The sequence below is a fragment of the Kogia breviceps genome, chromosome 2, assembly GCF_026419965.1.
Source record: "Kogia breviceps isolate mKogBre1 chromosome 2, mKogBre1 haplotype 1, whole genome shotgun sequence".
NCBI classification, from domain to species: domain Eukaryota; kingdom Metazoa; phylum Chordata; class Mammalia; order Artiodactyla; family Physeteridae; genus Kogia; species Kogia breviceps.
In genome coordinates this window covers 94,694,768-94,706,796 of record NC_081311.1, presented here as the reverse complement: position 1 = coordinate 94,706,796, position 12,029 = coordinate 94,694,768, and the positions used below count along the sequence as shown (strand labels likewise).

The window sequence follows — 12,029 nt, the reverse complement described above, 5'->3', positions numbered from 1 at the left end:
GCCATGGGTGGGTCTCTCTTCTGGATGCCTTTGGGAGGGGATGGTGATGGTATGATGTCACCGGGAGTGAACATTATTATGTCTTTTGTCTTTCTTTCAACAGGTCCTCATTTACACTGTGAGGATTTCCTAAGGGAGTGTCCTCTCCACTTTTTCAAGACATTCTGAGATGCCCTAGGGAAGGATTGGCACCCAGTAGTCATTTATTCTGCCCAAGAGGAAGAGCAGGTTCAGTGGCTGTTTTGACTCATGTGTACAGTTGATATTCCTGGAGGCTTTCCAGTGGGTCTGTAATGCCCATGCAATCTCTGATGATATGGAGGAGATACCCAAGGCTCACACAGGAGGAGACTGATGTGGTGGAATGTGTGAAAGCTTGGAGCCAGGCAGATCCATATTCAAATCAAGTGCTCCAGGACTTATTACCTCTATGGCCTGGAATGAGTTTTGGAACTGCTCTGAGCTCTAGATTTCTCCATGGGAATAGAAATAATTCTATCCCCAAATTTTCAATGAAATCCATACATGTATTGAATATCTGCTATGTACCAGAGTCAAGTTGGAGAGACAGATTTACTTTTATTCATTCACAAATATTTGGTGAGAATCTGTTATGTGCCAGGCCACCAAAATGAATGCCAAAAGAAGAGAAAGGATTGCAGGAGAAAGTGATAAATACATGGATAGAGATGATTTCCAGGTTTATAGAAGAGTATAGAAGGACTGGTGACATCAGGGAAAGCTCACAGAGAGGAGCTGCTGGCTCGTAGCTTTGAATGAGGAAGAGGAATATTCCAAGTGGGGAACTGACCAGCCTCCTCTAGTGAGGGTGTGATGGAGAGAGAGGCCCAGTCCCCAATCCAGGAGCTTCTAGACTCCTAATCTAGTGCTCTTTTTCACTGCCATATTCTTCATCTTTGTTTGAGCTTTAAAGCATTAGATGCTAAATATGATAATTGAGGTATTTAGGAAAGAGCATATAAAACCACAAATGAATCAAATATGAAGAACCATTTAAAATGCAGGCTTCCATCTGTCTCTCATAGCCAGGAATGACATTCTGATGCTCTCCTTAGAGGATAATGTGTAAGTTAAAAAAATTAATATCAAAGCCTCAATTATGGGGGATGGGGTGGAGAGAATGCATTACATGATAAGAATTATTTAAGTCATTGAGATAATAAAACCTTCATTCTCATAACAAGGATGAGATAATGAGATGTTAATCCTTCCAAGATTTCACAGATTTATTATTCTAATGAACTCTACTTGACAGCTTTGAACTGTATATAAAAACGTATTAATCTTTGGACAGACATTGAGATTTTTCTTCCTCTCCATCGAGGTGTACGATGGAAAAGTTATAGCTGAAATTGCTCACTGAAAGTTTCTTCATGGCAGAGTGCCATGTTGAGGATATGTCTCTCTGCCATCCTGACTTTATTGAATTACACTGTGGAAATAAAACTCTGCAAAGAAGAAATTAGAGCCCTAATGATGGAGGAGATTAACTGACTTATGGTCCAGTAATAAACAAAATTAAACACAAATTGTAGAGGCTTTTATCTGTCAGCTCAGCAGGATTCTGTCTTGTTAATTTAACGGCCTTGTTAATTTCACAAAGATGTTCTGAACATCTATTTTGTGCCAGGCACAATGATGGTGCCAGGGACACAAAGTTAACTAGGATATGGCTTCTGTCCTTGAGGATCTCAGCTTGTAGGGAGCATGGACCCCCAGCCAGGCAAGGAGGGAATTGAGTACTGAGATGGTCAAGGGATAGAAAAAGGGGCAGAATGAACAGATTGGAAGTCTTGATGTAGTTAAAGAATTGTAGGAGCTGGGACACTAGAGGGAATTAACAAGAGTACAGAAGGTGGTGGTTAGGGAGTGAGATGCTTGAAATAGAAACATAGGATAGGTGCAATTATTGGTAATGTTTACAGCAGTGTCTTTCACATGTTTCTGACTATGACTCAACGTAAGAGAGAGATATTTTGTATCTCTACCTAGTACCCATGTATATCATTGAAACAAAGTTTCATGAAACAATTCTTACTCTTCCTACTGGAAATGCCCTCTGATATTTCCTGTCCTACTTTATTCTGTTTGCCTAACTAAATATGGATTTTATGACTCACTAATAAGTTGTCACTCTAGTTGGAAAATCACCAGGAACGGGTGGTTAACAAGGGGAGAAGACAAACCCACTGGTAGTGAGAAGGTAAGGAAACCAAGAGGCCAGAGTATTGAATGGATTGTTCAAGGGTTTTGAAATCACCAAGCATCATGGTAAGGGTAATGGTGGAGAGAAAGACAGTGGTCCAGGTGATAGAATCTTCAGTAAATGCCCCCATTCACCAGGAGAATGGGTGACTGCAAAAGAAGGAGGGATGGTGTCTTCTAGTCCGATCGGAAGTACTTCAGAGGGACCAGGAGTCTTAGGGAGATGGGGAGAACATGGTGTAGAAGCAGCTATGTGGGGCAAGAAGGCACTCGTCCCATGAGTGTGAGAGAAACAGCTGCCACTTAAAAGAATTGCAGGGGAAACAGTCATCAGGAAGACACAGCTTCCAGTTAGAAGATGGAAGGAATGTTTAGAGAGAGAGTGAAGATGGAGAAGAATTTGCCCTCTGGAACTCATGGTCTGTCATTGGGTTTGGAGGGCAGAGGAAATGAAGGAACTTGGTTGGTGTAGAAAATGGGTCAAGTTTTGAGGGGCTGAGTCATGGGTGCTCTATGGTGACCAAGTTAAAGGAGGATATTGCATCATGGGCTTTGACATGGTACCCTCTGGGCAGAAGGTTGATCAACCTTCATGAGACAAGTCTCTTCAACAGCATGTAGCATTGAGTCAGGGAGCATTTTGGGGAAGCATGTCTGTGTTTTCAGAAGGTGGAGGGGGACATGAGATACCACCTCTATCCTCTATGTAAAGATTTAGAAGTTTACTCAAACGACAGAGTGTTGCCAGATCATAATACAGCATGCAGGTGCCAATCGCTATTGAGAGAAAATAGAAGAATTAACTTCTCAGAGGAATTGCGGAAGGCTTCACAGAGAGGGTGAACTCTAAGTCTTCACCTGGTTACAAGGAAAAGGCAAACATTCTACATCCAAAGGAAAATCCCCCTGGAGAAAGTGAGACCTGATCTGGGTCCTGTCACTGGCTTAGAACAAACTGTGGGTTGCAAACCATTAGTGTATTTTAATTTAAGTAGTGGGTCTGCACTGGCATTTTTTAAAAGTATAGAACATACTAGAATAAAAAATATAATGCAGTAAGGGAAAATATAATTTCCTGAAGATTTTGCATGATGAACAGCTAGTGTAAGTGTTCTCCATGGAGAGTCATCACTCTTGGTATAAGAAATAGAGAGTAGTGGTCAATTACAATCCCCACAGGGAGTGAACTCTGACACTGCCTCTTTGAGGGACTTAGGACATCATGGTCCCCCTCTGGACCTCAGCCTCCTCATCTGCAAAGCAAAGTGCTGGGGTGATCTTTTTGTTTTTTTTCCCAGCTCTAAAAATCCTCTGATTTCTCTTATTCTTATCTAGGAAGATGGCTGCAAAGCACACAGTAGACAGAATGCTAATGTTTACTATTTTACAGTATATTTTATCTGAAGTTTTCTGTCTCATGGGGTCAGAGAATTAAACTCATTATCCTTACTGCTAATATAATAAAATGCCTTTGAAGCCAGAGATTTCACTTCTGTAGTCATCATTGATCATTGAGTGATAATTATGTGGTCACATAATGAATTATATTATCAACTGCATAAATAATGAATTACAGAATCAGTGCTATTTTAAAGTGGAGGAAATTGACTTAATCTCCTAAAACAAGGAAGTATCCCTTAGAGCTAAGTAAATTCTTTTTTTTTTTTAAACTGATAACACTTAGAGCCTGGCCAAAAGATATCTACAGAAGTAGAAAATGGTTTTTCTAGATCTGTATTAAGTTGCAGTCCTGTTCTATACAATATGTTTGATTTTTCCTAGATCTATCTTTCTCTTTTTTTCCTGACAGCACATTTACCCATGTACCTTTCATACTGAGCTTTTCAACTGACCAGCCTCATTTGCAATTTGCTAGAAAGAGGTAAAATGCAACTTTTGATTTTTGAATGGAAATAGTTTGTGTGTAATAGAATAAGTGAATTCAAGGTACTACTGATACAGTTTCTAATAACTTTCTGGAGATTAGAGAGAAAGCCATGCATAGAAAACATGGTTATCTTTCAGTTTTCAATGTGTACAGTTAAAATGAAAGATTAAAAAAAAAACTAGGCTTGATATAGGCTTAGAAGTTGAGGACAGCATAAGGAAAAAAATAATAGCCTTGCCTTACTGTTATCTATGGGGTTTGTCATTGAGGGTCAGCTGATGGCTTTCAATACTTCTCTTTATTAAATAGGTTGGGGACACACCTTCACATCTGTGATTAGAATCAAATTTTTTTTTCTTTTTTTTTTTTTTTAACATCTTTATTGGAGTATAATTGTTTTACAATAGTGTGTTAGTTTTTCCTTTACAACAAACTGAATCAGTTATACATATACATATGTTCCCATATCTCTTCCCTCTTGCAAGGGTGATGCAAGAGGGTAGAATCAAATTTTTAATGTGAAGCTGCAAATAACTGTAGTTGTTCTAGACGTTGAAAGATCATATAAAAGTAATAAAAAATAGTGCAGAAAATAGGTTGCTAAGAATATGAAAGAAAATATGTCTAAAATTCCTAGTTCAGGGCCTGGCACGTAGTACCAGCAAGTACCATAGTGTCACAGCAAGTGGTAGCTATCATTATTTCTTGAGTATTTATGAGAGAATAGGGTCTTTGACCAACAAAACAAAACAAACAAACAAACAAAAAAACCTCCCCACGGATTCCAGATTCCTCTCTCTGTTTTTCTTTTAAGTTATTTGGAAATATTGTCAAACTTTGCCCATACCTTACAAAAAACAAATCAATTGAAAAAGAATTTAGGATTTGTGTGCAATTCTCCTTTTCCATCTCATCCAAGACTGAAGGCTTATGGTCACACATCATGTTTATAAGTTATTTGGATAAGTTCTCCCTCTTTTTTCCTCTTTAAGGTGGTTTTGAAAATACATACACAAATACATTCATTTGAAATACATATAACAGAGTTCCTTTGTTCCAGTTCTGGATTTCCTCATCACATTCTTATTGATTTAGTTTAATGTTTTGTATGTGCAGACCATTAACAAGCTCCAAAAATCTAGAAATGATACAAGAAGGTGTACTCGGAGAAGATCAGTCCCATACCCCTGACACCTCACCTTTGCCAACAGCTTGTAGGTAACCAACATTACTGTTTTCTAGTTTGTCTTTTCTGTGTTCTCATGGGTAAATATAAGGAGATACAGGCATGCTTTCTTATTTCTCTTTATTTGTTTATTTTACCAAAAGATAACATAGGGCTTCCCTGGTGGCGCAGTGGTTGAGAATCCGCCTGCCGATGCAGGAGACACGGGTTCGTGCCCTGGTCCGGGAAGATCCCACATGCCGCGGAGCAGCTAAGCCCGTGAGCCATGGCCGCTGAGCCTGTGCGTCCGGAGCCTGTGCTCCGCAACGGGAGAGGCCACAACAGTGAGAGGCCCGCGTACCACACAAAAAAAAAAAAAAAAAAAAAAAAAAAAAAAAAAAAAGATAACATATACATGTCATCTTTTCCACTTTGCCTCTTTAGAAAAAAACTTTATAGTATCTTCTGGAAATCACTCCATATTGGTTCATAGAAATCTTCTTTATTCTTTTTCATAGTTGCATAGTATTCTATCATATGTAGGTAACATAGTTTATTTTGCAAATCTGCCTGTACTTTGACTCTTTGGTAATTTCCAAATTAACATTTTGAAAAGTCAAATAAGTAAGATATTGTTTGAAATGTGTATTCAGAATAAGTGTGATGTTGAAGTTGAGGCTGAAAGCATGTAAATATTTGTTCGATATTGCCAAATTCTGTAGAGGTTGTACAGTTTGGCATTCTTGCCTGCGATGGGATTTCTTGAGCTGGAAAGACTCTAGTGTCCATAGCAATGTGCAAAATCAGCTGGTGCCTCTAAACCTGGTGTTTATTATTCAGTGTTTACTGGTCTTTCTGTCTCCTACATAGCCCCACATCTCACTTCAATAATCAAACCCACCACAACATTTCACTTCTCACTTTGAGGGAAAGTAGTGCCAACTGCATTAAGAGTCTTCTTCTCCCCAGTTTTGCTTCTGATTGTGCAGTAGAATTTCCCTCTTTTGAGGAAGTAAGGGTTTGATCTGCAGAAAAATGCCTCCCTCTTTTACAGCTGGGACCTTATGCCGAAATCAAAAGATGGAACAGAGCCAGGAACTGAACTTGGAGGAAAAAATGAATAAGTCAGAGAGGAGGTATAGAATGCATAGTCAGAAATGAGGCTTCGGAAGTAGCTAATCCAGGATGATCTGAGCCAGAGAATTCAGGTGGAGAGGAAAGATCTTTGGGTCGGGGAAGTGAGGAGCAAGCCCAATAATGACCTGGAATATAGTGTGATGCATGGGAGGACAGTGCAAACCACAGGAGCAGGAAGACAAGCCAGTAACCAAGGTCATCAAGTATCTAATCTGTATCTGGTACTGTGGTTGGTGTTTCAATTCAAGGCTTTTTAGTTCATCCATGCTTGAGTTGGGAGATGCCTCCAGCAGTGAACTAAGTTTTGGTGAACTTAGAATTTTCTTTTTTTTTTTTACTTAAAAAAATTTTGATTGGAGTATAGTTGCTTTACAATGTGGTGTTAGTTTCTGCCGTACAGTAAAGTGAATCAGTTATACATATACATATATCCCATCTTTTTTAGATTTCTTTCGCATTTAGGTTACCACAGAGTACTGAGTAGAGTTCCCTGTGCTATACAGTAGGTTCTCATTAGTTATCTATTTATACATAGTAGCAAAAATGTATATATATGTCAATCCCAATCTCCCAATTCATCCCAGCCCCCTCCCCCCGCCTTGGTATCCGTAAGTTTGTTCTCTACATCTGTGTCTCTATTTCTGCTTTGCAAATAAGTTATCTGTACCATTATTCTAGATTCCACATATAAGTGATATTATACAATATTTGTTTCTCTCTTTCTGACTTACTTCACTCTGTATGACAGTATAGGTCTATCCACGTCTCTGCAAATGGCACTATTTCATTCCTTTTTATGGCTGAGTAATATTCCATTGTATATAAGTACCACATATTCTTTCTCCATTTGCTGAAAAGACTATCCTTTCTCCCTTGCATATTGATGGACATGAGGGTGTTTCAATCTCCTGTCTATTGTAAATAGTGCTGCAATGAACATTGTGGTACATATCTCTTTTTGAATTATGGTTTTCTCAGGGTATATGCCCAGTAGTGGGATTGCTGGGTTGTATGGTAGTTCTATTTTTAGTTTTTTAAGGAACCTCCATACTGTTATTCATAATGGTTGTATCAATTTACATTCCCACCAACAGTGTATGAGGGTCCACTTTTCTCCACATCCTCTCCAGCATTTTTTATTTATAGATATTTTTGATGATGGCCATTCTGACTGGTGTGAGGTGATACCTCATTGTAGTTTTGATTTACATTTCTCTAAAAATTAATGATGTTGAGCATCTTTTCATGGGAAAACTGGATAGCTACATGTAAAAGAATAAAATTAGAATACTTCCTAACACCATACACAAAAATAAACTCAAAATAGATTAAAGACCTAAATATAAGGCCAGATGCTATAACACTCTTTGAGGAAAACAGACAGAACACACTCTGACATAAATCACAGCAAGATGTTTTTTGACCTACCTCCTAGAATAATAAAAATAAAAACAAAACTAAAAATAAACAAATGGGACCTAATTAAACTTAAAAGCTTTGCACAGCAAAGGAAACCATAAACAAGATGAAAAGACAACCCTCAGAATGGGAGAAAATATTTGTAAAAGAAGCAATGGACAAAAGATTAATCTCCAAAATATACAAACAGCTCATGCAGCTTAATATCAGAAAAACAAAAAACCCAGTGAAAAAATGGGTGGAAGACCTAAATAGACATTTCTCCAAAGAAGACATACAGAAGAGATGATTCTATCTGCATTCCATGGACTTGGTACACTTGTCAAAAATTAACTGACCATACATTTATAGATTTATTTCTGGGCTCTCAATTCTGTTCCATTGGCTTATATGTCTATCTGTTTTGATTACTGTAGCTTTGTTGTAAGGTCAAATTTGAGAAGTGTGAATCCTCCAAATTTGTTCTTTTTCAAGATTGTTTTGTCTGTTTGAGGCCCTTTGCAATTTGATATGAATTTGAACATTGCTTTTTCCATTTCTACAAAAAGGATGTTGAAAGTTTTATAGGAATTGCATTGAATCTGCAGATTGCTTTAGGTAGAACCAACTTCTTAACAATATTAAGTCTTCCTACCCATGAGTATGGGATGCATTTATGTTAATTTAGGTTTTCTTTAATCTCTTTCAGCAGTATTTTACAGGTTTCAGAGCCAAGTCTTTCACCTCTTTGGTCAAATTTATTTCTAGTTATTTATTCTTTTAGATGCTATTGTAAATGGAATTGCTTTCTTAATTTACATTTCAGATTGTTCATTGCAGGTGTGTAGAAACACAATTGATTTTTATAAATTTATTTATTTATTTGTATTTGCCTGTGTTGGGTCTTCATTGCTGCATGAGGGCTTTCTCTTTAGTTGCGGCAAGTGGGGGCTACTCTTCATTGCGGTGCATGGACTTCTCATTGTGGTGGCTTCTCTTTGTTGTAGAGCATGGGTTCTAGGCACACGGGCTTCAGTAGTTGTGGCATGGGGGCTCTAGAGCTCAGGCTCAGTAGATGTGGCACACGGGCTTAGTTGCTCCACGGCATGTGGGATCTTCCTGGACCAGAGCTCAAACCCATGTTCCCTGCATTGGCAAGCAGATTCTTAACCACTGAGCCACCAGGGACGTCCCACACAATTGATTTTTTTTTTTTTTTTTTTTATGTTAGAAAGAAAAGTAAAAACCAAACTTTATTGTTGCTTTTTGCCATTTGGTAGCATTTTACACACAGGCTTCGATCTTCAGAATACCCTGGATTCAGTAGAAAAACCATTTAAATGAAGTTTTGTACAATAGAAACTTCTCAGCAGTAAAAATTTAGACTGTAAAAAAATACATGCAAAACATACTTTTCTGAAAACACTTAACTTTGAACAAAGCACCAAACTACACAAATGCAGAATGAAAACAGCATTTCAACTCCACCAAAAGTAGTCATCATAAAAGGTGTAAAAGTCACCTAACTTCACTAGGCACTGTTCACTTTTTAAACAGGAGACAATAAAAAATATTGTCCACAAACAATATCCCAACTCTAGGGCAGGTTTCAGAAAGTCTTCAACTTCATGCTTTAATAGCGACGAGGTGAGTATGATCGAGATCTGGAACGTGATCTGTATCCTCCACGACTATAGTAGGGAGAAGGTGACCGTCTTCTGTATATCTGATCCCTGTCTTGAGCAGCTCTCCATCCTCCTCCTCCTCCACCTCCTCCTCTGTATGACCTGCTGTAATAGTCCCGATCATCGTAGCCTCGATCATATCCCCTGTCATAGTAATCTCGACGGCGTGAGCTGCCATAGGTAGGTCTCCCCATGTAAATTCCTGGTGTTGGGGTATGTGGTCTCTTTGTTATAGAGAAATCAACTCTGATCCTACGTCCATCAAGCTCCATTCCATTGGCACGCTCTTTCGCTTCCTTGGCATCATCTACATTTTCAAAATATACAAAGGCAAATCCTCTTGAACGTCTAGACTGCTGGTCATATACAATAGACACATCAGCAATTGGGCCATATTTAGAGAACACTTCTCTTAGATCTCTTTCTGTAGTGTATAAGCTCAAGACAACAGTTGGGATCAGGATTTGCCCGATTCCCAACATGACGCCTGCGAGTAGACATGGGAGAATGACTGTGGCTATGCCGTCTTCGATAATCTCTACTGTAAGATCTGCTACGGGATCTTCTATGGGAGCGGGACCGAGATCGTGACCTTGTATAATGCCTTCGAGAACTTCTTCTGGATCTAGACCTAGATTCAGATCTGGACCTGGACTTTGATCTGGAACGCCTGGAATCTTCCTTGGAGCGAGACCTTGCAGGGGTATGCCTTGCAGATTTCCCAGATCCATGAGCACTTCCACTTCTGGAAGCAGAACGGGATTCCCGCTCGCCGTAGTTCTGCTCGCCGCTGTCGCTCATGACTTCTAGCTGCTCTTGACGCCCGACGTGCTTCAATCGAAGCTGCCAACCTCTTGCGCCTTCTATCTAGAGGCTCAGCCGCAGCCCCGCACCACGAACTAGTTCCCGAGCCGCTGAGAGGAGAAACGCTCCGCACCGCCTCCGCTCGGGCTCTACTGATTTTTAAATCTGAGTTTCATTTTATTACAATTCATATTCATGGTGAATTTAAACTATTTTTGGATTTATTCTTTCTTTTGGCAATTTCTATTTAATGTGTTATTATTTTTTCCCCTTTCTTGCCTTTTGTTATATTACTTCTAATGGCTTTGAAGAATAGATCTGAAAATAGATTTGAAAAATGTGTGTTTCTTCAACAGCTTCTCTTAAATTAAGAGGTATGCTAAATATTAACACATATATATTTATTTTAAATTAATTTTTTGAATTAATCAGAAAACACATCATTGCTTGGAATAAGCAAGAATCATATCTTGTTTTTATCTCCTTTCCTTTTCTTCCACCCAACTGCCCTTCTTGATATAATGTAGAGTTTTTTTTTTTTTTTTTTTTTGTGGTACGTGGGCCTCTCACTGTTGTGGCCTCTCCCATTGCGGAGCACAGGCTCCAGACGCACAGGCTCAGTGGCCATGGCTCACGGGCCCAGCCGCTCCGCGGCATGTGGGATCTTCCCAGACCGGGGCACGAACCCATGTCCCCTGCATCGGCAGGCGGACTCTCAACCACTGCGCCACCAGGGAAGCCCTAATGTAGAGTTTTAATTATACTATCATTATTATTTCTCTTTGCTTTTGTCCCTTATTAGACTTAGTGATGTTTTAATCCTTATTTTTTCTCATAATTGCTTCTATGCTTCACTCTTGGATGCACTTTTATTTTTGTTTTGTTGAAGTACATCCTTTATTACCTCTTCCAGGTGGATCTGTGAAGAGTATTTTCTTCCCCAATTCTAAACATGCTTTTATTTTATTTTGCTCTCATTTTGAATAGATAACTTGTGTAGGGAATCTGATCAAAAATATTTTCCCTCAAAACCCTGAAGAAATTATTTTATTGTCTTTCTGCATTTAATAGTGTCAACAGAGAGTCTTCTCTCAGTTTAATTATTTCTTCTATGTAAGTAATCTATCCTCCTCACTAGAAGTTCTTTGAGTTTTCTCTTTTTCTCTGGTATTCATCATGATATGTAAGTTTGCGCCTTCATTTGGCATCATTAGGGACCTATCTGAGGTTTCATGTCTTTTTTTAAATTCTAAGAAGTTTCTCCTATTATTGATTTATGTGTATTTCTCCTCTCTGGTTTCTGCTTTGTGAATTACTATTAGACAGTTATTAGAATTTGTGTAGGTGAGGGACATTAATATGTACAACTTTCCAGTTGCAAAATAAATGAGTTACAGGTAAGAAATGTACACTGTGGGGCTTCCCTGGTGGCGCAGTGGTTGAGAATCCGCCTGCCGATGCAGGGGACGCGGGTTCGTGCCCTGGTCCGGGAAGATCCCACGTGCCGCGGAGCAACTAAGCCCGTGAGCCATGGCCGCTGGGCCTGCGCGTCCGGAGCCTGTGCTCCGCAGCGGGAGAGGCCACGGCAGTGAGAGGCCCGCGTACCACAAAAAAAAAAAAAAAAAAAAAAAAATGTACACTGTGTGGAATAGAGTCAATAATTATGTAATATCTTTGTACGGTGACAGATGGTAACTAGACTTATCATGGTGATCATTTTGAAATG

At 39.1% G+C, this 12,029-nt stretch overlaps 1 pseudogene; it reads right to left on the bottom strand.

The window, feature by feature from the left end:
• Nucleotides 1–9,054: 9,054 nt before the first annotated feature.
• Nucleotides 9,055–10,439, bottom strand: LOC131750688 (transformer-2 protein homolog beta pseudogene; annotated as a pseudogene).
• Between the last annotated feature and the right edge of the window lie 1,590 nt (nt 10,440–12,029).